Below are 21,486 nucleotides of genomic sequence, written 5' to 3' on the forward strand. Positions count from 1 at the left end.
ATGTTTGGCTGCTATCACACAGAAAAATGTTTGCTTTTTTGCAAAACAAAGTTTTTGCATTAACAATATTTTGAGAACTATAATTTTTCCATATTTCTCGGCTGACAAAGTCATGTGGGAGCTTGCTTTCTGCGAGACGAGTTCACTTTTTTTTTTTTAACCATTTTCGGTCACAAAGATTTTCTATCGCTTTGTATTCAGATTTTTGGGAGGCAGAATGAACTAAAACCAGCAATTAAGGAATTGTTTTTATGTTTTTTTTGTCGTTCACAGTGTGGTAAAATTGATAAGGCAATTTAATTTTTCGTGCCAGTATGATTACAGCGATACCACATTTTTATATGTTTTGGCACTTTTGCACAATAAAAATGGTTTTATAGAAAAAATAATTGTTTTAGCATCACTGTATTCTCAGAGCGGATGACATTTTCAGGTATACCATTTTTATTTACACTTGTCTTCTTGATCACGTTTTATTCCACTTTTTATTCCGCAGTATGATGAAAAGCATAATTTTTTGCCTGTATGTTTTTTTATATATATATTTTTTTTACTGTGTTCACTGAAGGGGTTAACTAGTGTTACCGTTTTATAGATCGGGTTGTACCGGACATGGCGATGCAAAATATGTGCACTTTGCTTTTTAGTTTGTTTTTTTGCATAAAAATACTTTAAAAAGGTATAATTTTTTTTCATTTTGTGATTTTTTAAAAAAAATATTTTTTCCAATTTTTTTTACTTTTTTTTTTACTCCCTATGGGACTTCATCTTTTAACACTCTGATCGCTGGTATAAAGCATTGCAATGCACCAACATTGCAATGCTTTATACCTGTCATTGCTGCACTGACTAAAGCATCTAAGACCATGCTCTGAGGAGGAAACCGATCGGATGTGAGATGGAGCCCCCCTTCCTCTACCAATCTTCTGAATGTTGCGATCGATAACAATAAAAGGATTTGGGTCGCCCCGTCCCAGGGCTGTGGGGTACTCAGTACCGGGCCGGTGTCAGGGGAATGTGTCACAGCAGCAGTGACCCGGTCCGTGGCCCTGGGCGCCCAAGTAATGGTGGTTTGTGATATAGTTTGTGTGATGAAATAGTTCGTGACGCCACCTGTGGTGTTTGGCAAGCAAGATGTTAAGCCAACGCTGCGTGCAGATCCTCTGGGGCTGATGGTGTGTTGCAGCATAGATGGTGTAGCTCCCCACAGGTGAAGCTGTAACCCCAGGGGAGTGTATAGGCGCAGTTACTGTAGAGGAGGATACCCTGATGTAGCGGTGCTGACGGTGTTGGTACACAATGACTGGAAGACACCAGGGCTTGTAGTTCCAAAGCTTTACTCACAGTTCGTGGCACACACTGGTGCCTGCCTCCGTGCCATGTCCTCCGGGGCAGAGACTCAATCAACCTCCCGGGCAAGTCAGGCTTCTCCTCTCCAACACTCTGCCAACATGTACCTTTCCTGAACGACTCCTCTATTGCACCTTTTAGTGTGAAGAGTTCCAGTACCGTGGTACTCTGAAGTTCCTCCTGTCAGATGTTCCTAACAACTCTTCCTTGTACGGCAGACAGCTGTAGCCTACTTCGGGGACTCCCTTTATCTTGAGTCCCGGCTCTCTATACAGATGCTGTTGTGCCCCAAGTCTTGGATGGGAGTAGTGCATTTACAGCCAACTACTCCACCGGTGTCTGCTGCAGAACCATAAGTGTCCATACAACCTCGGGGACCGGGCCCCGGCCTTGCGCTGAGAACCTATAGGCAGGGTTCCTCTTCCAACCCACAACTCCTCTCTGTTCTCCTACTCCTTCGTTCCGTGCTGTTCCTTCTCTCTCTTATGGAAGCTTAGGTTGCAGTTCTTCATCTTTCTCCTTCTGTTCCTTTCCCGTGCCAGCTGGCTTAGGTCACTGAGGCAGCTGCAGCACTCCTTCCTCCATCCTTCCTTCTAGAGGTCCGTCCTCAGTCTCTCCTGACTGATTGACATCCAAGTCTCCTCTCTCGACTGACCTCCCGTCAGACTGACCTGTAATTCTAAACTTTCCCACTCTTTTATATCTTACTCCACCCACCTCCCAGCACATCTTGTGTTATTAAGCAAGAACCCACAAAAGGTGCTCTGCTATCCTCTAAGCATGGAGCCGCAATCTGGTCCATTGCTGAACTATCCTGTGTGTGGGTGCAGGTGTTGGAGTGTGGAAAGGAGTTCCCAACTTACCTAGTTGGTGGGGCACCACACCTTAGGAGAAGGTGCAGTACCTCAGTGGCGACTGAGCCTCAGGGGCGCCACACATTCAGGGGGTGAAACAGCTGGGGACGGTGCGAGCATGGATGCTGTCTGTGATTGTGTGGGCATAGTTCCTGTGCACGCATGATCGCCATAACGTACCCATATGTTAAAAGTCGGGAACCCCTTCACTTCTGTGCTGTATGGGTTGTGAAGGGGAAAAGAGATATACAATTTGAAAAATCATATTTAATGTTTTGTTGTTTTTTTAACATAAGGCAAACCTTATATACAGCATATAATTAATTGTCCAGGGCTAACATATTGATGACCTATCCAGTAGATAGGTCAACATCCACAAACCCCATCCACAACCCCCACTTATCAGCTGTTAACTACTCAGGAGTTGGTTGGATTTAATGCATGGATTTGGAACAGTGTGAGTCTGTACATTGTTTATTGGATGCTTTTTACCTGGGAGTGGCCCCTATACAAAAAAATGGTACCACATTTTGGGCTCCATCCTATTTTATATGCAACAAGAATAGAGTACACGTCACTCCATCTTCGAGGTGCACGGAAAGGGATACCACTCCTCAAAATGTATAGTAAAAGAAATTCCGGCACTCAAAAGAAATATATGCAGAAGAAATTTATTTGTACAACAGATTCTCCCAAAATTATATGACGTTTCGGTCTACAACTCAGACCTTCATGGAGATATATGTGAGCATGGAAAAGTTCATGGAAGGCAGCCACGATAAGTAGCAATATTCTCCTTTTTGGAGGGGAGGAGAGAGATATAAAGATCTTGGGACAAAGGGAGAGAGTCCCTGTGGGCACATAGTCAGGCGTGCATGCAGCGCTGGCCCCCCTGCCAGAGCTGCATGCACGCCTGACTATGTGCCCACAGGGACTCTCTCCCTTTGTCCCAAGACCTTGATATCTCTCTCCTCCCCTCCAAAAAGGAGAATATTGCTACTTATTGTGGCTGCCTTCCATGGACTTTCCATGCTCACATATATCTCCATACCTCTAGTCTGATGAAGGTCTGAGTTGTAGACCGAAACGTCATATAATTTTGGGAGAATCTGTTGTACAAATAAATTTCTTCTGCATATATTTCTTTTGAGTGCCGGAATTTCTTATACTATACTATTTTATATCCAGATGCTGCCAAAGTAAATACCAGTCGACATGTATAATACCCCTACTAAACTGATTTTGCTGGCTAATCCTATAGACAGGTCTCAATATGTTAATCCTACACAGCTCCATTATGTAAATTAATGTGGTACAGAAATGTTGTGGATTGATTCAGACTTTTTCCTTTTGCATTACAAAAAGTATAATCTGCAGTGCATATCCTCAGCATAAATTGATATGCAGTGCAGGTCAATTTATGCTGCAAATTTTCTCTGAAGTGTGTAGATGAGATTTAATGAAATCCCATCCAAAATGCTCTAATAGTAGTACCTTTTGATTTTTTTCAGATGAGAAGCATATCCAGCCTATGTTTACAAGCCCTTAAGGTGTAACCATCATTTTGTTGAGGTTGCCCTTGTGGACTGCCACCCAGTTGCTGGTTGAACCAAATTGTTAGCTGTGAAATCATACATTTTAGTTGGTGAATATTCTGTTATCATCTGTGCATAGCCATGTTACCTGTCATTGATGCGAAATACTGACTGAAATATACAAGTGTGAATATTGGCCTGACTGTTATTTGAAGTGTGACGGGCATACTGTATAGTTACTGGGGTACTAGTATTACAGTCTTTCAAAAGCAGGAAATAAACATTGAGATTTATTTGTATTTTGATATAATTATACGCAATTAAAGTGTCTGCTTTTTAAAGCCCTGGGTACAAATCACAATGAAGGTAATGAGCTCATAGCAAGATGCCTTAAATTAATGGAATTTTTAAACATGACTCATGTAGGCTTTTAAAGTCTTTTCAGAAGCAAACAAGGTAAAGTGGCACTTTATGAAATGACAAACTATGTTCAAACTTTTTAAATAAACATATGGGCACTTAGAACTCATTCTGTACTATGTTGACCACATTTAGTTTGAAATAAGACAAGGAAGATATCAGTCTACTGCTCTGTGTGTAGATTGCATTCTTCTCTCATAAATATTTAGAGAATTTCACTAAAGAAAATCTCAGGTCAATCTGTTAAAAGGACGTTGTTATTCTTCATTTTAAAGTGTTCTTAATTACACATTGCTATATATGGAAAAAAGTGGAAACAAGGTTTAAAGGACATAAACATAACAATACATACAAGTATAACGTAAAAGTAGAAAAAATGACTACATGAGTAACAGATTGAAATTATGAGAGAGAAAACCCTGGCCAGGTGGGTTTACAAAATGCAAGGTCAGTAAGAAGAACACAGTGTGTAGTAGCTGCTCATATAGCAGTATTGTAGGGTTATTGTATGTTGCAGCATTTTCTACACAGTTGAGTTTTCAGGTGTTTTTTGATGATTTGAAAGGTAAAAGTTAAAGGTTCATTTGGTAAGAAAAATTTGCTAAACTGTAGGTCAGAATGAGCAGCACAGTCTGGAGGCATTGATGGGGAGCTGGACAAGTTGAAAGGCACATGGATTAGCAGGGACCAGAAAAGCTATATTATCTATGTGGGTAATGGATCATTAGAGCTGGAAATGCTGGATGGTATGATGATTTAGAGCTGAGTGTGCAGACAGCAGCATGAAAAGCAGAGATGAGTCACTTGTATGGCTTCTTGGGGAAACATAGCCTAATATGCATACAGAACCCAGGAAATATAGAACCGAGTCAGCATTCAGGCAACTTGAAGTAGGAGAGTCAAGTATGCAGAACACACATGCAACACCAGAAATGTTTCGACCTCAAGCTGCGGCCACCACCATCAGGGCCTTATCTACAGCATTCTGTAATGCTGTAGATAAGCCCCTGATGTAACCTGAAAGAGAAGAAAAACGAGTTATATTATACTCACCCAGGGGCGGTCCAAGTCCAGTTTTGGTCTGATGGGTGTTGCGGTCCGGTCCTGCGCTCCTATCTTCTAGCTGTGACGTCCTCTTCTTTCCCTCCCGTCGCGGCTCCGGCGCAGGTGCACTGCTCTGCCCTATTGAGCTCAGGGCAGAGTACTGCAGTGCGCAGGCACCGGGAAAACTCAGAGAGGTCAGGCGCCTGTGCACTGTAGGACTCTGCTCTGCCCTCAACAGGGCAGAGCAGTGCACCTGTGCCGGAGCCGCGACGGGAAACAAAGAGGATGTCACCACTAGGAGATGGGAGGCGCCGCATCGGACCACGACACCTATCTGGCCAAAACCGGATCCGGACCGCCCCTGGGTGAGTATAATCTAACTCGTTTTTCTTCTCTTTCAGGTTACATCAGGGGCTTATCTACAGGTCGAAAATTTAGGTAACAGATTCCCTTTAAAAGGCCTAACAAGATGACATAAAAATGCATACTGAGTTAACATTATAACCTTACACTCACAAGAGCAAAAGAGAGCTAGCGACAGGAAACAGGACATGCGTAGACAGTCTATAGATTCAGGACAGGTATATAACAGTGGGGAAGTGTCTGCGGAGTTTGGAAGCAAGTTCTCCTGCTGTGAGAGCACACATAGTGCACAGCTTGCTGTCAAGGAGATTGATCACTAGAGACTGGCCAAATGGGCACATTTAGTTACATTCCAAGAGAGAAGTTAACTCCAAATAATAATAATAATAATAATAATAATAATAATAATTTTTATTTTTATAGCGCCGACATATTCCGCAGCACTTTACATTTCAGAGGGGATTTGTACAGACAATAGACATTACAGCATAACAATAATCACATACAGTAGATTATAACAAATACCAAGAGGAGTGAGGGCCCTGCTCGCAAGCTTACAGTCTATGAGGAAAGAGGTAGACACGAAAGGTGGGTGGTAACAGTTGCCCTGATTGTATGGACCAGCCATAATGTTAAGTGTGTAACAGTACAGACACAGAGGGCTAATGGATGCATAAAGCATGTGGGAACATGATGCTGGGAACCTGGTTATGGTAAAACTTTTGGCTCTGCCACACAGGGATAGGTTAGGTTAATGTGTTGAGGCGATAGGCCAGTCTGAATAAATGCGTTTTCAGGACACGCTTAAAATTGTGGGGATTGGGGACTAATCGTATTGACCTGGGAAGTGCATTCCAAAGAATTGGCGCGGCACGTGTAAAGTCTTGGAGACGGGAGTGGGAGGTTCTGACTATTGAGGATACTAACCTCAGGTCATCAGCAGAACGGAGGGCGCGGGTAGGGTGGTATACTGAAACAAGGGAGGAGATGTAGGGTGGTGCTGAGCCATGGAGGGCTTTGTGGGTGAGGGTAATAAGTTTATACTGAATTCTGGAGTGGATGGGTAGCCAGTGTAATGACTGGCACAAGGTAGAGGCATCGGTGTAACGATTGGTGAGGAATATGATCCTGGCTGCAGCATTCAAGACAGATTGGAGAGGGGAGAGTTTGGTAAGAGGGAGACCGATTAGAAGAGAGTTACAATAGTCGAGACGAGAATGAATAAGAGAAACAGTAAGAGTTTTTGCAGAGTCAAAAGTAAGAAAAGGTCGAATTCTAGAAATGTTTTTGAGGTGCAGATGACAAGAGCGAGCCAGTGATCGAATGTGGGGGGCAAAGGAAAGCTCGGAATCAAGTATGACCCCAAGACAGCGGGCATGTTGCTGGGGAGTAATAGTGGAACCACACACGGAAATGGCAATGTCGGGTGTAGGTACATTAGTAGCGGGAGGAAACACAAGGAGTTCAGTCTTTGACAGGTTCAGTTTCAGATATAGTGAGGACATGATATTAGACACAGCGTTTAGACAATCGCCAGTGTTTTCTAGAAAGGCTGGCGTGATGTGAGGAGAAGAAGCGTATAATTGGGTGTCATCAGCATAGAGATGGTACTGGAAACCAAATCTACTGATTGTTTGACCAATAGGGGCAGTGTACAAGGAGAAGAGGAGGGGGCCTAGAACCGATCCTTGAGGAACCCCAACAGTAAGGGGAAGGTGAGAGGAGGAGGAACCGGCAAAAGAAACAGTAAAGGAGCGGTCGGAGAGATAGGAGGAGAACCAGGAGAGAACGGTGTCCTTGAGGCCAATGGAATGGAGCATAGTGAGGAGGAGCTGATGATCCACAGTGTCGAATGCTGCAGAGAGATCCAAGAGAATTAGCATGGAGTAATGACCATTTGATTTAGCTGTTAGCAGATCATTAGAGACTTTAGTGAGGGCAGTTTCAGTGGAGTGTAAAGAGTGGAAACCGGATTGGAGAGGGTCGAGAACAGAGTTTTCTGAGAGATAGCGGATAAGACGGGAGTGGACCAGGCGTTCCAGGAGTTTAGAGATGAAGGGAAGATTAGAGACAGGTCTATAGTTAGCGGCACAGTTTTGGTCGAGGGATGGTTTTTTAAGTAGTGGATGTATGATGGCATGCTTAAATGAGGAGGGAAAAATACCAGAAGAGAGAGGTTAAATATTTTAGTTAGGTGAGGGGTGACAGCAGGGGAAAGGGACTGGAGGAGATGTGACGGAAATGGGTCACTGGTGCAAGTAGTTGGGCGAGAAGATGCAAGGAGCCTGCTTACTTCTTCTTCTGTGACTGGTTCAAAATCAGAGAGTGAGTTAGATGCAGTGGGGGAGGGAGGACAGTGCATGGTATGAGGGGATTTGGAGATAATTTCCTGTCGGATCTGGTCAATTTTTTCTTTGAAGTAATTAGCCAGATCGTCAGCTCGGAGCTCCGTGGGTGGGGCCTGTACTCTTGGATTGAGTAGAGAATGAAAAGTGTCAAAGAGACGTTTCGGGTTATTGGACAGTGAGATGATGAGGGTGTTGAAATAGGTTTGTTTGGAGAGGTGAAGGGCAGTGTTGTATGTTCTAAGCATAAACTTAAAATGGATGAAATCTTCGTGTAGATTGGATTTTCTCCACAGACGTTCGGCGCACCTGGAGCACCGCTGCAGGAAACGTGTTTGCACCGTGTGCCAGGGTTGTCGCCGTCTGCGTTGTGGTGTTCTATTTATAGGGGGTGCAAATTCATCCAGGGCACTTTGAAGTGTTTCATTGTAATGCTTCAATGCAGAATCAGGACATGAGAGGGAGGAGATAGGGGCCAATGAAGACTGCAAGACTGGCCAAATGGGCACATTTAGTTACATTCCAAGAGAGAAGTTAACTCCAAAGATTGCAGTGAGCTCTCTAAAGCACATTGATTTCTATATGGAAATAAGATGCTCCTTAAAGGGCATGTCACACTAAGAGATATCGCTAGCAATATCACTATAACTAGTGACGTTATAGCGATATTGCTAGCGATATCACTGTGTCTGATACTTACCTATGACCGGCTCCCCCGCTGGTTATCGCTGATCGCGCGAGAACAGGCTGGACTGTTTCTCGTCGTCAGCTTCCTGCTGTGACGACGAGCGACGCGTGGAGCCGGGCGGGAGGACGCAGGATCGCCTGGTGTGACAGGTAAGTAGCGACCCCCGTCCCCAGCGATGTCGCTAGTGAGATCTGTCTGTGTGGCAGCTCACTAGCGACCATTTAGCGATGTACCAGCGATCCTGACAGCATCATATCGCTAGTCGGGATCGCTGGTACATCGCTAAGTGTGACAGTACCCTTACCCTCAGCTTCTGATCGAGCTGCTCTTATCAGTCCTGCATTTTAAGAATAGCCCAGTATATATTATAAAAAAAAAATCTTTGCACTAATTGGTATTTTAAAAAGAGAATTAATTTGGTCATAGGGGTGTGAATGAAATATATAATCAATAAGGGAAAAGTATAACAATAGCAGAGTTATGTTTCGTTGGCAAAAGGGTGAAACTGGATATACCAGTATTGTAATCACAAAGGGGTTTTTGATGTACGTGTCAAATGTGACACCTTAGCTCCTAGACTTTGGGCATCAAAGGGGTTAGTAAATGGTCTGTACTAGGCAGAATATTTCTTATTGACTGTATAGAGAGGACTGGGGGAGACAAAGGATATTTGAAATGCACCATAAAGTAGCCCATCATCCTGTCACAAACAACAACTTTTAAAAGGTCCAATCCGGGTCATCCTGGAAAAATTAGTCTATTTTTAGGACTATAAAGTGTGCTGCCTAGGATACTGGTCTGATAATTTCTCCTTCCTTCAAGGAAACAGAAGACAACTATAGATGGAAACATTTAGATATTTCTGTTTTTTCTCCCTATTTATTTTACAACGGTTTTGCATATTTCTGTGTTTTATTTTTACATTTTTATATATTTTATTGTAAGCACTGTATATTTTTACGTTAAAGCTTAAAATCTTTAATAAGTTTAATCCTTGTATGCCATACTAAGAAAATCCTGAAAACATGACCTGTTGGTGGCTCTTGAGGACCGAAATTGGGGAACACTGCTCTAAAGAATCCATATCCTTTCAGAGAGTGTGTGACTTTTTCAATGCCAGATAGCAGCATATTTTAGGGACTCATCACCCTTTTTGTTTAATGAGTGGTGCAGCGTAGAGATGAGCGACTTTGCCTTTTTTCGGGTCGAGTCGGGTTTCATAAATCCAGCTTTCTAAAAAGTCGGGTCGAACGAAATCGGCCGACTATAGGGAAAAGTCGGGGTCCGATTGAAACACGAAACCCAGCACAAGTCAATGGGGAAGCAAAGTTGGCAGGGAGTGGAGGACAGTAAACACACCTACAGTGCCCATTTCAATGCCAACGACATCAATTCTTATTACTTAAGCTTGGTAACCTTAATTTACTTTATAATAATAGTTAGGCATTGAAAACTGGGGGTTATTTGGCTTAAGTTGTGGGGGGGTAGGGCTGGCGCCAGGTTTTCGTGTGCCCTGGGCCAAAGAGTGTCAGTGCGCCCTTTCAACACAAACCACAATTCATAATGCTCCGATACGGCACAGAAATATAGGTATAGTACAATGAAAAATACTTCACTGCTTACATGACATGACTGATATCTATTTTAAATTCTACAATAGCTCAAAAAACCTAGTGCGCCATACAAAATAATGAGCCACATATATTTCTCCATACAGAATAATTGGTCCCATATAATGTTCCATACAGTATATGATGAGCTCCACATAATGCTACAGTATATGATGGTCCCCATGGATGATGCTCCAGTGTCTTATGGGTCCAAATAATGCTCCATATATAACGGGCCCCATTTCTAATGCTCCAGTGTATAAAGGCCCCATAGATGCTGCTCCAGTGTCTGACCTGTCCCATTTGGAATGATTCAGTATATGATGGATGATGCTCCAGTGTGTGATGGGCCCCATATATCATTCTCCAGTGTATTTTGCTCCCCCAAAAATGCTCTCAACAAAAAATTAAATACCTCTCCTCACTGGGCACTTCTCTACTCTGGACTCCTCAGCATTGCCATCTTCAAGCTCTCTGCACTTGTACTGTTTCGGTAGAGGGCATACAGATATGATGTCATCGCGCTCTGTAACCTGAATGTCACCGTCAGGAAAAGCAGAAGACGTCACGGCGGTGGAGCAGGGAGAGGTAAGTATTGCAAGTGCTGTGGCCCTGAGCAAGCATGGGGGGCCCACTCGTGGGTGATGGCACTGGCACAGGGCCCCTCATAGTACGACGGTATGTCTGACGGTGAGTGGGCCCTCCCACCGGTAGAGACACTTTTGCGTACTATGAGGGGCCCTGTGCCACTGCCCACGAGTAGGACCCCCCACCTGCTCAGGGAACCAGCACTTTCATCTGCACCTTCCTCTGTGTCACCATGTAAGGTGGTATAGTATGCGGGAAGGGGCACCCGAGTTTCATCAGGGTCACATTCTGGCTCTGTAGAGTGCGAGGGGAATGTAGTGCTGTGGGTCAATGTACCAGCAGAATCATCTAGCAGTGGCTGTGCATCAGTGCACTCCATCTCCGATTCATGTTGGACTGGGGAATTCAGAATTTCACTTGATAACACAGGCATGGCATGTGAAAAGAGCTCCATGGAGTAATCTGAAGTGTGGGCTGCCGCATCCTTCACTTTTAGTGGGGGTGAAGGAGACAAGGAAAGGGGTGGTTCCTGACCAGAAGTCTGCACTGATGATTCAGTGCTTGCATTTTTTTAAACTTCAGAAGAGGAGGCGATAGAGCTGGAGGCTTTTTCGGCAATGTAAGGCAAAACCAGTTCCTGATGCTCCGGCTTTAAAGCAGTTTACCTACTTCCAGAAAAGGGAGCCTTAAAGGCCTTCTTGTGCCAGATGATGATGCAGGCTCAACACCTCCTGCCTTAGCTGCTATTGTGCTTTTGCCAGAACCAGCCGATGAACCACCACCATCAGTACCAGCTGCGCCCCCCCGCCCACGTCCATGGCCTCTTCCACCAGACTTCCTCATGTTTGTGAAAATGTTCCAAAAATACCAGCAGAGAAATGGTACTGTATGAGTAGCGTACAGCTGTGTAAGGTGTAAGAAATGAAATCTCCGTATATATTTTGTGAGTCAGAGACGCTCACCTAGTATGTATTTCACCGTAAACAACAAGCAGAAATGCGGTACTCTATCAGAGGTGTACAGCTGTATACATTGTTGGTGAAACTGTCAATCTCCGTATATGTATTTACGGAATGTCACACACACACGCTGACTCTGTGTAGATGTGACCGTAATAAGAACACCAGATAACCGCTGTTTGGAAGGTGGATACCGCATTCAGCCCTGCACACTTGCAGCCTACTTCTATAAGCCCCATATAGGCTGCTGGTCTCACCTGCACACCTGCAAGCTACTATTATATGCCCCATATGGGCCTTTTGCTACCGGTCTCAGTACAAACATTTTCTACAGGTATATTTTTACACCGGTCTCAGTACAGACATCTTCCACAGGCAAATTGCTTCAGCAATCCAGTGGGAACCTCTCCTCATTTCCTTATGGAATATATTGCATCTAATTGAATTACCAGACTGACGAAGGCCAAGTGTAGGCCGAAACGTCTTTTTGTAAAGACTGCACATAAATAAAAACTTCACTTAAAAAGGACAATTCAGTTGAGTGCCAAGTTACTTTATTGTTATTCACTTCGGTCTGGGTAACCTACTTGAGCACCTTGTGGTAGTGCCACGCTATACTTGACACAGGTCAGATGGGGAAATACCTGCCCCCCTGTCAAATATCAGGTATATCTGACCAATTTTAAAAAAGATTATTTCTGCAGTGGAAGGTACCCTAAATAAAAGCGCCACCTTGACAGAATGCAGAAATTAGTGCTGCACAAGGTGACTCTTTTACTTAAAGTCGCCTGGAGGGGGTGACAGGTTCCCTTTAACAGAGGAAAATTTGTATAGTATTAATATTTCAAAGTTTATTAATTATTGATTTAGCAATTAAATTGTCCTAAAACCATATTCTAACACATTAACAGAATGTTTTAATTCATATCACACATATTAGCAATTTTGGTATATATGTTTTGATTTGCTCCAAACATAAAAGTACATTGTGTATTTCTTCATGAGGGATTTCATTGTATTATAAACCGTAATCAGTTGCGCTTTTCATTCAAGTTAAAAAGAACAAAAAAAATTTTTTGCTGATGCTTACCGGTAAAATACTTTATATGCCAAAAAGACATTGTGGTGATTTCTTGACATATACCCCAAACCTGGGGAAAAAATGGAAGTGAATATAGTGCTAATTGATATTTTTTGCTTTCTTTTAGCTTCCTCTCTGTGCCACTTGTTTGTTGGCACCAACCTCTGTAAAGCAAATTCTCTAATCCTGCCTAACTACTACAAGAGAATGTAAGTGTATTTGCTATCTGCTGCTTTGCTAATTACTGCAGAGACTGAAAAAGCTGCTTATATCTTCTGTGCTGTAAAATAAAAATTTAATGGATTGAAACTTTACTATCTGAACACAATCAAATTGCTTCATTTACTAAATTTCCAAATAATCTTATGACAGCCAGGACTGATAAATGGAATGTGGCTACAAGATAAAGGTTTCTCGTTTTCTTTTTTTAAGTGTCTAAATGTGATAATTCCTTTTATTACTGCAATCTCAAGGAAAAGAAAAAAATGGCAGACATTGTTGATTGCATAAACTACAAATAATTTGGTTGTGATAGTGCTCCTCAGAAGCTCCTTGGTAATCAAAACATAGGAGGAGATAATTATGTACCGGCTTACATGAATGTATTCAATTTAGCATTAAATGGTAGGAAATTTTACACAGCAGCTCAGAAAAGATTCTTGTACAGTATATATCTTATTAAAATTTCATGAGTCTATATATCAAAGCAATTGTAGGATATAAGTGTTTCCAGATGTATCAGTGAGAAAGGCTTTCTTAAATTATACATTTTTCATCATTTGATGTAAAGTTTTCATTAGTAATACTGCATAGAAAAAGGAAAGTCCAGCTCAAGGAGTAAAATCCAGAATTTTCTTTCTTTATTTCATACAAGCATGGCTGCTATAGTCATCATTGCGGTTTTTACCCTGACATGGGATAGCCGCACAGAAAGTGCCCAGGAGGTTCTGTACGCTTTTAAAGCGGTATACGCTCTTAGACTATTCCTTAGACTCCTTGAGCTGGACTTTCCTTTTTCTATGAAGTATTCCAAGACGTCCAAGTGGAGACGTGTCCTTGCTCGGACCTTGCTGCAGCATCAATGAGGGGTGAGCTGAAGTAAATCCTTTTTTCTCCAATGTTTCATTAGTAATACTGTAAGCCAATCCACTATGATCATCAGTATGATTATACAGCTTTTTAAATTTTTTGCTACAGGAATTAATCTATTTTTGTAGATATTTTCCAAGAAAATGAAAACTTCCCCTTTCTTTCCCCCTAATGTGCGCAGGATTTGCATTTTAGGACATTATTTTTATAAACACCGAAAATGGTCTTTTTTCAAATAATCAGAGAAATTCCAACAATCACTACTCATTAATCGCTAGAGCACCAGTGTGTTCGTGATGCTCGATACTCGGCGAGTACTTTGGTGCTTTTTAGAGAACCAATAAACATGCAGGGATTGCCTGCCAGTCAGTGTAACATAGCCATCTTGGTTGTGGCATTACTGTGATTGGCTGGCTGCATAGCATCATTGGGTCTATACAAGACCCGTGACGCTATGCTCGTCACACAGTATCCCGGAATCAGGCAGAGCAGGGAGAGGAGCTGGTGAGAGAGGGACAGAATTCTAGCTGCATATTAGGCAGGGATTCACCCATATTTATATTTATTTCACCTACAAAAACAGTGTCACGATCCATTTTTGGATTTGTGGCAGCTCTGGTTCCACTCAGTTAAAACTTTTTTCCTTTCAGTCCATCGGGGGTTAATGTCAGTTTTTCCCTGCTGGCAATCTGGTGTAACTGCAGTGCTGCTGGATCAGTTGATGTGGGTGGTGACCACTCCCATTATCCTTTAAAAGGTCACCTGATGTTGCGCCATCCGCTGACCGTCCACCTGATGGGTAGTGTTACTTCATGACAAGCAGCCCTTCTTAGAGCGAATTGTCAATCAATATTAATACTGCTATTAGCAGCACTTAGGAAGAGATTGTGGTGAAGGGACAGGATATTGCTAACTGCACTTCCATCCTTTCTGCTGTGACTCATACCAGAAATCCTTCTCAAAGCTAATAATATTATTTTTGTTCTTAATTCTGTAAATTGTTCTGAACAGGGAAATATTGTACGCCATTTTTACTGCTGAAGTTGTGTGTCAAAAGCACTCAGCCAGACTTGGTTGGATTTCAAAACCTCAGCATATTGCTCCTGCAGTGTAACCAGTCCATATGGGGTGTGCATGCAAATTTTCCAGCTATAATAATACTGAAATTTTTTTTCAGCAGTCAAATATTATACGGCATTTATTATGCTACAGTTGTGCATCAAAGCAGAAAAAGTCAGACTTTTTTTTATTAGAAATAGCATCGTTATATTGATACTGCAGCGCAAGAAGTCATCTCAGGTGGGCCAATTTTCTTTCAATGGTATTACTGCCTACAGGGTTATGTCATATGTAATTTAAAATGGGCAAGGTGCATGATAAGTTACAGGGATGTGGATGTGATGCTGATGGTGAGTGCAGAGGCCAAGGTTAAACTGTTCCTGCCGTGGGAGCACAACAAATCCACATATCATGTTGATCTAGCTTCCTTTCCCACTTTGTAAGGGGACACGGAACACCACTCTTGAAGCCAGTCAATGTGAAAAGGTTGCTGGATGGAAGATAATGCTTCCAGTCACTTTTCCAGCACCACCGTGTCTTCCATGTGGTCCTGTCACAACTCCTCCGCTCAGTGAATGATTGCTATGCTGTTCTATGGAAACTGTCTTGCTGAGCTGTCTGTGTCTTGATTGACAGTTTGGTTGTCCAATACTGAGAGGGGCTTGCTGGGCTTTTGGTCCTTTGATTGACAGTTCTGCTGTCCAATCTGTGACTGGAGCATGCGGGACTTTCTGCAGGTGTTCAGTGTTCTGGTAATCGCATACCGATTTAACTGAGCTGTCTGCTCCTGATCCCTGCCAGACATAGTTTGTGTTTACTGGTGAGTAGTAGCCTGATTCTGTTGCTCTGAGTTCTGATCTTCTGCTGCCTGACCCTTTGGACTGTGTTCAGACTATCCCTTTGTCTTGTCCTTCGGCTTTTGCTCTGCTATCTCTTGTTATTGACCCTGGACTGTTACCTGACTTATGCCTTTGTCTTTTCCCTTGGTTACCTACGTACTCTCTCGGTATTGACCCCAGAACGTCTGACTCTTCTGCCTCATGACCTGTCCTTGAGTAGTGACTAGCATCACAGGTCCTGTCTTTAGCCATGATTCTGGACCACATAATGCTCACCCTGATCCTCTTTCCTCCCACCATGTAGAGTACCCAGGGATAAGTGATCCCACACCTGGAAATGTGAACAACTCTTTGGAGTGTCCATTTATGGATTCTGGCCACTCGCCCTGGAGTGTCCATTTATAGATTCTGGCCACTCGCCCTGCTGTTTAAAGCTGGACATGAGATCACATGTACTGAAGCTGAAATATTTGACCAGCCACGCTAACAATAAGGCGACGGTGGGAAAATGAAATTACTGTCACAAACGTGGATGATGATGAAACACAATTGCTAACAAGTGATGTTGTTAAGTTAGCAAGTCAGGAGGAGGACCAGTGTGTGGAAGTGGAAGATGAGGTGGTTGGAATGAAGTCACTGACCCAACCTGGGAAGGTGACAGACAAAGAGAGGACAGCAACAGGGGGAGGGATCCACAGTCCCACAACAGGCAGCACAAAGAAGAGGGGTGGCCAACTGTTCTACAGAGGACCAAAACGGGTGAAATTGCCGAGCAAAGGGTTAGGTGTTCACAAGTCTATCACTTTTTTTAAAGACAGTCCAGTTAACCTAAAAAAGGCCATTTTGCAAAATGTACCATTCCAGCATCAGTGAGGCAACACAACTGCCAGCCTGACTACCACCAGCATGCTCAGGCATATGCAAACAAAGCAACCAACTACTTGAGCCAAATGCCAAGGTCCAGAAACAGGGTCTGCAGGTGACACCACTGCCTCTTTTCCTGTTCCATGTGAATGCCAATCCCTTGTCCATGATGTAGGCGAAGATGCCTCCCAACCTGCACCTGTTATTGTACACTTGCTGTTAGGTTGAACAATAAGTAATGTTCACTAGTTGCCTGCTCCTGGCCCAATGAGTATTGATCAGTGCGCACTAAAAAGAATCACATCAGAGACTCGGTTGGATGTAACCTCTCTTTGATCAATCTATGGCATAGCTAAAAGAGAGCAAGAGAAAGAGAGACTTTATTAATTCAAACATAGATTTATATGTCCCTTGTAAGGGGGCTCAGTTAACTCTAATATGGGAGCATTCGGATGTATTCCATTGGTTAACGGGTTGGGCAGTGAACTAGTCCGAGCGGATCCATGAGGTAATCAATCTGGGTTGGTCCATGAGGCCATCAGAGTGGGTATCATCGTGGGTGGATCCATGAAGCACATGGTGCTTGGCCAAACAAGAAATTCCAGCACCATGAGCACATGGTGTGAGGCAAACAGGAAATGGCAGCCATCTTTAGTGTCACACTTTGATCTGGAAAAGCTCATGTAAAGTGAAATAATATACTTGAGGTTAATTAAGTATTTGAACTTAAGGCTCTCCAAAACACTTGCAACCACCATCAGCAATCACATCCACATCCTTGTTCCAGTGCAGTGTTCAGTTGTCCTACCCCAGTCCTTGGAACACAAGTGTACACAGCCACCCACCCACAGGCCACAATACTAAACGGCCACATTTCCAGACTGCTTGCCCAGGAAATGTTGCTGTTTAGGCTTGTGGAGATGGACGCTTTCCACAACCTCGTGGTGGCAGCCGTTCCTCAGTACTTGGTCCCCAGCTGCTACTATTTCTCCCAATGTGCAATCCCCACTTTACACAAGCACATGTACCATAACATCAGTCGTGCCCTGACAAACGCCGTTACATGGAAGGTCCACTTAACCACGGACACCAGAACAAGTGCCTGTGACCAATGATGCTACATTTCTCTGATGGCACACTGGGTGAACATTGCAGAAGTCGGGACCCAGTGGGACACTGGGACAAAACATGTGCGACTGACACCGAGGATTGATCACCCCTCTTCTATCAGGTTTTCCTCTACCTTCTGCAGCAGTTCCTGCACCTCATCCTCCATCTCTGAAACGTCAACATCAGTTGCAAGCTGGAAGCACTGCAGCACTGCCTCAGCAAAGGGACAACAGGCTCTGCTGACGCTAATCTGCTTAGGTGAAAAACTGCACACCACCGTGAAGTTGTTGAAAGGTCTAACACACTAGACTGATCTGTGGCTCTCGCCCCTGAACCTACAACAATGCATGGTCTGTGTGACAATGACTGTAACCTGGTGGCAGCTCTGAAGCTTGGCAACCTCGAGCACTTACCATGCCTGGCCCATGTGCTCAACTTATTGGTTCAGCGGTTTCTCAAAACCTACCCTTTTGTGCCCATGTTCATAAGTCAGCTACAGCTGCCGCTGCCCTGATAGTGCTGCAGCAATGTTTGCAACTTCCAGCTCACAGACTGGTGTGTGATGTCAAGACGCATTGGAACTCAATGTTACATACAGTATGTTGGCAAGGCTTTGTGAGTAGCAGAGAGCAGTAGTTGAATACCAGCTACAACATGCCCATCGATATTCCAGTCAGCCTCCGCACATAAGAGCTGATGGGTGGGCATGGATGTCTGACATCTGTGTGGTTCTCCAAAGCTTTGAGGACAAATATCCATGGCCCCTTACCAACCTGAGAATACCAGGTGGATATATCTACATATTTTTATGATGGTGTGAAATAAAGAAGAATTGTTTTTCATTATTTAGCTTTGTGATCCGACATCTTTTTTATTCCTCTCATTGTGATCTGACGATCAGACGGAATTTTTTGGATCGCTGCAGGCAAATTCAAGGCTACCAGGCACATTGACATGGTGAGGCATTCCGTTTTTCCTTGTATTTTACTAGCCACAGTTGTCTGCTTTAGCAAGTCTGTTTGTCAAAAATGCACACCATTTTTTAAAGTTGTTTATTTAAATAAATAAAAAAGAACAGCATGGGGACCCTTATATTCTTGATAACCAGGCTTGCTAAGGCTTACAGCTGAGGGTTGCAGCCCCCAGCTGTGAGTTTTGCCTGACTGGTTATTAAAAACACAGGGAAACCCACACCAGATTTTTTTTGTGAATTATTTAGAGGGCAGGCACTGGCTGATGAATACTACCATTAACCGCCGCCTGCTCTTGCTGTTATTAGCGGCAGCAGGCATTGGCTGATGGCAGCAGTAGTCCCATTAGCCGATCCAGTGACTGGAGGTGAACTTTTTACCTCCAATCACAGCTATGGGCTCACACTGTCATTTGACAGCATGGGAACCATGGCTTCTGACTGGTGGTAGCGCCATTCAGAAGCAATGTGTGCCACGCTGTCATGCACATGACAGCATGGCAAACACTGGATGTTTGGGCCCCCCATTCAAGTGAATGTAGTCCGGTTTCGAGGCCAGGTATTGTTCTGGTACCCAAGCTTTTTTTTTTTTTTTTTAAACTATTCTGCCGAACTCGCTGGACCCGAACATCCAGGGGTCCGCCCATCTCTAACCATGAGTTTTATGTCATGTCAACTGTAAATCATCCCGAGACCATTCATGTGTGCTTTTGGATATATTCCAAGAGTGAGATCACTCATAATTTTGCCTAAGAACACTGCCATGATTTAAGAATGGTATCCTTTAAGAGCAACTTCTAATGATCTAGGAGCAATTTCATGATGAAAAATGTTTTTTCAGCATGCTGCAGCACAATAACACAATGACAAAAGTGATAACCAAGTTGTTCCAATAAAAAAAACAAACAAACAACAAAACATTTTGGGTCCTTTGCCATGAAACTCTCAGGATTACAATCCAGTTGAGAACGTATGTTAAATCCTTACAGCACAGAATTACTATTCCAAACAAGTACAGGGGTTCAGTGGTTCACGGTGGGCCAGTCATTTAAATACAACTTCCCACCTGCTTATTTTCTCTCTGAATCTAAATACCCTTCTTTCATGGACAGCTCTGGCTTAATAAGGGTCAAAGAAGTGTGGATAAAGATGGAAACCAAGCAGGTGAGAAAGTGTATTTAAATGATTGGCTACGCCGTGAAGCACCGAGTGTCTGTACTTAAAATATAAATCTGAAAATTGTGACCTGCATTTTTCTTCAGCCCAATGTAGTCTGATACACCTAAGTAAAATCATGAGTGGCTAGTTGCCTCCAAAAGCCACATAATTGATTGAGTCCACCTGTGTGAAATGTATTATCAATATAACTTCTCAACTTCATTTTCAGTATAACTTCAGCTGTTCTATGAACTTCTCAGAGGTCTGTTTGAGTACATTATGGGTCAAACAGCATCATGAAACCAAGAAACACACTCGACAGGTCATGGTGAAAGCTGTAGAGAAGAGGAAAGCATGGTTAGGCTAAATAAAAAAAAGCCCAAGCTCTGAACGTCTCACAGAGTACTGTTCAATCCATCATCAAAAAATGGTTTGGCACAACTGCAAACCTACCAAGACATGGTCGTTCTCTTACACTGACATACCAAGAATGAGAGCACTAATTAGAGAAGCCGCCAAGAGGCCCATAGTCACACTGGAAGAGCTGCAGAGATTGAGTTCTCAGGTGGGAGCATGTGCCCACAGGACAACTGGAAGAGTGGCAAGAAAAAAAAAATCATTTTTAAAAGCAAACCATAAAAATCTTTTAGCAAACTGCAAATGGGACTATGTAGGGGACACAGCTTGTGTGTGGAAGAAAGGGCTCTGGTCAGATGAGACTATAGTAATCATTATTTAGCTAAATGCAAAAACCTAGGTATTGCGGTAAACTTACACTGCACATAACCCTGAAAACACCATCCCCACCGACAAACATGTTATGTATATACAGTGGGGCAAAAAAGTATTTAGTCAGTCAGCAATAGTGCAAGTTCCACCACTTAAAATGATGAGAGGCGTCTGTAATTTACATCATAGGTAGACCTCAACTATGGGAGACAAACTGAGAAAAAAAAAACCAGAAAATCACATTGTCTGTTTTTTTTTCCTTTTATTTGCATATTATGGTGGAAAATAAGTATTTGGTCAGAAACAAGCAATCAAGATTTCTGGCTCTCACAGACCTGTAACTTCTTCTTTAAGAGTCTCCTCTTTCCTCCACTCATTACCTGTAGTAATGGCACCTGTTTAAACTTGTTATCAGTATAAAAAGACACCTGTGCACACCCTCAAACAGTCTGACTCCAAACTCCACTATGGTGAAGACCAAAGAGCTATCAAAGGACACCAGAAACAAAATTGTAGCCCTGCACCAGGCTGGGAAGACTGAATCTGCAATAGCCAACCAGCTTGGAGTGAAGAAATCAACTGTGGGAGCAATAATTAGAAAATGGAAGACATACAAGACCACTGATAATCTCCCTCGATCTGGTGTTCCACGCAAAATCCCACCCCGTGGGGTCAGAATGATCACAAGAACGGTGAGCAAAAATCCCAGAACCACGCGGGGGGACCTAGTGAATGAACTGCAGAGAGCTGGGACCAATGTAACAAGGCCTACCATAAGTAACACACTACGCCACCATGGACTCAGATCCTGCAGTGCCAGACGTGTCCCAC

At 43.2% G+C, this 21,486-nt stretch overlaps 1 protein-coding gene across 1 annotated transcript in view; it reads left to right on the top strand.

The window, feature by feature from the left end:
* OCA2 (OCA2 melanosomal transmembrane protein) overlaps nucleotides 1-21,486 on the top strand; it is a 665,305-nt gene that overhangs the window by 16,042 nt on the left and 627,777 nt on the right. The window contains exon 2 of the mRNA XM_073541479.1: nucleotides 12,965-13,046. The gene's annotated coding sequence lies outside the window, so the exon portion shown is untranslated. The remainder of the gene's footprint in view (nucleotides 1-12,964; nucleotides 13,047-21,486) is intronic.

Source organism: Dendrobates tinctorius, unplaced genomic scaffold (genome assembly GCF_039654945.1).
Source record: "Dendrobates tinctorius isolate UK_male_01 unplaced genomic scaffold, ASM3965494v1 ptg000121l, whole genome shotgun sequence".
NCBI classification, from domain to species: Eukaryota; Metazoa; Chordata; class Amphibia; order Anura; family Dendrobatidae; genus Dendrobates; species Dendrobates tinctorius.